This window comes from Azolla caroliniana, unplaced genomic scaffold, assembly GCF_043228905.1.
Source record: "Azolla caroliniana isolate FFs.n. ecotype wild unplaced genomic scaffold, voAzoCaro1.0.p SCAF_4, whole genome shotgun sequence".
Lineage (NCBI taxonomy): Eukaryota > Viridiplantae > Streptophyta > Polypodiopsida > Salviniales > Salviniaceae > Azolla > Azolla caroliniana.
In genome coordinates, this window is record NW_028230439.1 from 17434523 (window position 1) to 17440522 (window position 6000).

Below are 6000 nucleotides of genomic sequence, written 5' to 3' on the forward strand. Positions count from 1 at the left end.
GAGGATATTATTAAATTCAAAAAGCAAAAAACTGATGAATGCATTTGGTCGTATGCTATAAAGTATTAAATCATATGGATACATTCATAGATTGAAATATTCGCATTCGTGGGGCCTGCCCCACGAATCCATACGAATAGGAATATGAATACACGTAAATATATTCGTTTTCTTCTTTTTTTTGAAAATAAAATAAAATAAAAATAATAAAATTGTGTTTTATTTACGAGCGAGTGAACAGTGGCCAACAGGAAGCAAAGACGCCTCACCCTACTCCCTTTGCGTGCTACTTACACCCTCGCTTCCCTCTATATCCTGTTCTCGGCCAGAAATTAGGGTTTCGACAGAAAACCCTAATTTCTGTCATAATCCTAATTTCGACAAAATTTCTTCTTTTCGGCCTGCGTCATCGACTCCCTCTCATGCTCTACCTAATCCTACATCCTGTTGTCCGCTACAAATTCAAAGTTTCACTGAAACCCTAAGTTTTGCCAAAGCCCTAATTAATTAATTATTAATGCATTAATTGATTATTAATTAATTAACTAATATTTTCCAATGAATTAATTAATGTGTTAATGAATTAAGATATGTATTTGTAAATTAATTAATGTATTAGTGAATCAATTAATGTTTAAGTGAATTAATTAGTTAATAGTAAATTAATCATTATATTAATGAGTTAATTAATTATTGATGTATGTCTGTGTACACATATATGTATGTGTGTGTATATGTATCTATGTATGTGTATATATGTATGATTGTATCTATGTATGTGTGTGTATATGTATCTATGTATGTGTGTATATGTATCTATGTATGTGTATATATGTATCTATGTATGTGTGTGTATATGTATATATATGTTTGTGTATGTGTGTATATATGTATGTGTATGTATGTATGTGTGTATATGTATATGTAAACGAATGGTTTTATAATATTCTTAGGGCCATTTTCTATTCTCGAATACCACGAATATTACGGATGTCGAATCTCAAGAATATCACGCATGGCTCAATCCATTGTACGTAATCTCAAGAATATCACGCATGGCTCAATCCATGTATCCATGTCGACAAAATCCTAATTTCGACAAAATTCGACACGAATCTCAAGAATGTATCCATTGTACGTAATATACTCGAATGCATTGTCAAACATTCTTTTTCATACGAAAGCGTATGTTATCAAAACATTCTTATGTTTTCTTTTTACACTTTTTACCTTAACTTTCTTACCTTAAAAAATTTGCTTTATAATAAATAATGAATACAAAAGTATGGTATTTACCATACTTCGAGCGTGTTTATCATACTCGAATGATTGAAACTTTCTCGAATGCGAATGCATGTATGATACCATCCGTGCATCCGCCTTCGTGAATGTTTCAATCATTCGCGTAAGAAAAACACCCTCAACGAATGATAAATACCATACTTTTGGATTAACTATTTATTATGAGGTAAATAAGCCTAAAAAATGAAAATAAAACATTAAAAAAAATGGGAAAAAACAAAAAAAAACACACAAGAATGTTTGAATAACATTCGCATTCGTTTTCCAACCTAGGAAAACGAATGTTATGCTAGACAAACACAAATTTTACGTACTATGGTTCATACTATGGATACATTGATAACTTTAGGGTTCATTCATTTTGGGAGAGACAATGTTGGTCTCGATATTTCGTTTCTCGAGAACAAAGAATCTTCCTAAAGAGGGGAAGAATTTCAAGACAACTAATACTTTACTAATATGTAGTGTGTTGGTAATAGTAGGTCCATATGCATGGACTTAAAAACTGTATTGGTTGGCATATTGAAAATTAATGACAAAACGAACGTGCTAAGTGTGGACAGGGAGTGTCGATCCACATTGAGAACCCTCCTCACATGTCCATTTAATGATGGTACCCTATGCTCACAATGACAACGTTTACAGGAAGACGACTTGCGATGACTTTACGTTTTATGAAGTTTTCTTTATTTTAACTGGAATCAACGGGATACTCCATATCATGGGAGGATTTTGCATCAACCAACAATACAACAACAAACATGATGTGTACACTAAGCTAGAAAATATAAAAGTTTCTATAAGTGTATCGAGAACTAGAACATTGAAACAACGTGGTGATAAAAAAAATTTGTTTGGATGCAAATGGCGTTAAGAACCCAATATCCTCCAATTAAATATTCATTGAGGAATGAGTCTAACTTTTACAAATCTTGTCCCCACTTGACGTTTACAAACCTTGTACCCACTTGATCCACTCAAGTTCAATTATAGTCAATCTCATTCCAAACCTCATTTAATTCCTGATTGGACACATGTCACTTAGGAAAATTAATCTTTCAAACATAATATGATATGGATCAACTCTAGTGATTTCCAAGGCATTCATTTTCAATTCTTCTCCTCCACTCACAACCTTTATAAAACACTTAAAAGTTTGAGACTTAAAAGAAACTGAATGGTAGATCAGTAGAACACATACAAAAACAAGTGTGTTGCATGAAATGAATACATTAGTATTGTCATACGGACACATTCTTTAAACATGCATGTATGTATGTATGTATAAGGGTATTATGGTAAATAGAAGAAACATAAGTGGTATTTTGGTAGATAGGTACTAATCTAGAGAAACTTTTTCACAAGGTGTATTGCATGGTAGAATGTTGAGAGATAAGCTACAATATCAATATTGAGCTAATACAAGTGTGGAAAGTAAGAAACATTTCAACATATGATCCTAGGTACAAGAAAAGACTAATTAGAGCAAAATCCGCACATCTAATTGGGTGCTTGACATTATGAAATGGTTTAATAGTTGGGGAATAAAGATCTACTAGAAGTATGAAGTGATGTTTGTTAAGTACCTACCATATACATATGTAGCACGACCCAGAAAGAAATTGATATTGGTACTAAAGACCAAGAGATAGGGAAGACAATAAAGTAGTTCTAATGTTTTTTTAAAACCTAATGGCCACCCCAATGTGAAGGGAGAAGAACTTTTTGTAAATGAAATTTAAAGTCACTTTTGTGCCTTTTTAAGTTCTTCGTCAATTTTTAATTTAGATTCCTGTTGCAATCTAATTAGCTCTCTCTCTCTCTCTCACACACACACACACATGCACACACACACACACACACACACACACACACACACACACACACACACACACACACACACACACATTCTATATACTTGTGAGGTCTTCCGTGGACTTTGAAAAATATACCAATTTATCTATCAATATACTTGTAAAGTGCATTATTAGTGTTAAATGCTATTTAACCAAATCCTAATAAACCCTCCTTTTGTATGTGTTGTGCTTGCTCCCTTTAAGTGAAGTGTGCTTTGTTTTTCGCTCATAGTCTATTTACTTCTACATGTATCTAATGCGTAGACTTGTTAAAACACTAGCGAACTTCTTAGTGAAGGCAAGGTTAGTGGCTTGAGAGTGCTAGATAACTACTCTCAACTTGACTCTCCATCAACAACAAATACTACGACATAGCCCCCTTGGAATTGATATTGGCACAGACACAACTCCGGTATTACAAAGACGTGAAATTGGTACAAGCACATAGAGTCGACACAATGCTATCAATTATATGGTTATCAAACATAGATTACAAGAGGCCTAAAGGATGACTCAATAAGGCGCTAAAATGCCAAAATTAGAATATTAGATTGCGAATGGTAACCCTCAATAATGGTCCCAATACGAAGTAAAAATGTACTACATCTTAATATCCCCCATGAGCATTGGCTCTTAGAGAGCCTTAAACACTTCTTCAAACTTGCTCACACAACATGGTGTTGAAATAACATCATGACATCATCACTCAAGTATGAAGATATGCAAGGTATGCAATAGAAACCTAATGGAGTATAAGAACCTAATGGAGAAAAGAAGTCATGCCCTCCAACCACATGAATTATCTCCATTCAAGACTTATCAATAATTGTGGGCTCTCCTATGTTCCATATTCTAGACTGATTAGTATTGGGTTCTTCCATGTTCAAAATCTTACACAACACTCCACACAACATTCACGATTAATTGGTTGCAGGCTCTCCTATGTTCAAAATCTTAAACAAAACTCCACACAACAAAATACCTCCATTCAATACTTAAAGATCGTAGGTTGTCCTATGTTCCATATTGTAGAAAAGAAGCAACAAGATCCAATGTAGTCCATTGTTGGTGCACTAAAAAAGTAGAACATTCTAATTTTAATGATGGTTTTCTGCTACCCATTATTGATGACTATGTTCTCATTGTCGTCATAGGTTTTGATAGTGTGTACTAACATGCATCGCTAGTGACCGTCCAATTCTTCGTGACATTTATAAAACCACTAACCATATCAATGTGTTACAATACCGGAGGATAGGATAATGCAACATAATGTGAAAGTTAGTGTGCGGAAGCGTTAGACAAATTGGCTGTCGGATAGCAACAGAAAATGAGAAAAGGTTTAATAGAGAACTTAACACAGAGAATACGTGTGGGAGAGATAGAGAGAGAGGGGGGGGAGAGCAGAACATAAACTTGATTCAAAATAACATTATGAAACTCTGTGTACATAGAATGTGCTCAGAGAGCACTTTTATACAAGTCCATAAAGGACTGACAGATGTACTGACAGGTACTTCAATATTCATACGTGCGACTGACACTAACTCTGAGACAATGATTACCTAGTAGTCTAGGCTACTACTAGGCTTCCGGTTCGCACTCGAATCCGGCTCTCTGATCCATCTCCCCGATCCGGCCAGTTATATCCGAATACCATCCGGATACCGATCCGGCTCTGGCTTATTTAGCCGATCCAGATCCGGTTGAGCTTGCTCACTCAACACTCCCCCTCAAGCTCAACTTGAGGTCGGATCGTGGTGTCAGTGTCTGCAGTAGCCAGTCCTTTCCTTCGGCTCCTTCTGACGTCCTCCTGTCTTGCTCACGCTCCTCGTCAGGTCCGGTTCCGCTTCTCGTGACCTGTCCGATACTGTGCACCTCGACCTCCTTGGTTAACTTGTCTGCTCCTTTGTTGTTATGACTCCGGCGCTTGTCGATCCATCGGTTCTTCCGTGTCGGTGTTGACTTCCGCTACCTTCTCATCCGGTTGGCCTTTAGTTGATCCGGTTTCTCTTAATCTTGAACCGAATCGATTTCCTCCGATTCGTTCCAACTCTTGTCCGAGTTGGTAGTCTCCAACTCGTCTTCCATTTTTAGGCCCTTCACCACATCGGAGCACGTCCGGGTCTTGGCCTTCTTCCAGTCGGCTCTGTCCTTCTTGACTCTGCTGCCGTTGCCACTTGCTCCGACTTGTTCGGATGTGCCGACTCCTTCGGTCGACTCAGCTTCCTTTTTCCGCTTATCTCCCCCCTTGGTTCTTTCTTCCTCTCCGTCTCCTTGTCCAATGCCATTCATTCCCATTCCTGTCTTGGTTCTTTCTTCCTCTTCGGCTCCTTGTCTGGTGCCATTCATTCTCGTTCCTGTTCTCCCCCTCAAGTGCGGCACATCGAGATGCTGAATGCCGAGCATCTCTGAAGAGTGTTGCAACTTGTCCGACCCGAGTGGCTTGGTGAAGATGTCGGAAACCTACCGATCCGTGTGAACATACCAAAGTTCAACCTCACCGCTCAAGACCTGCTCACGAACAAAGTGATAATGCACTTCTATGTGCTTTGTCCGAGCATGGAATACAGGGTTCTTGGCGAGCTGTATGCTGCTCATGTTGTCACAGTGGATTGGGATTGGGGTTGGCACCTTGATCCGGAGGTCACGCAGTAGCCGCCGAAGCCAGATGGCTTCACAAGTGGCAATGGTAGCGCCCCGGTACTCAACCTTAGTGCTTGACAGAGCCATTGTTGGCTGCTTTTTGTTGCGCTACCAAGAGAAAACATTTAACCGGAGGTGGATCAGCGATCCAATGCATCACCAACCTAATCGGCATCGGTATATCCGACTAGCTTCC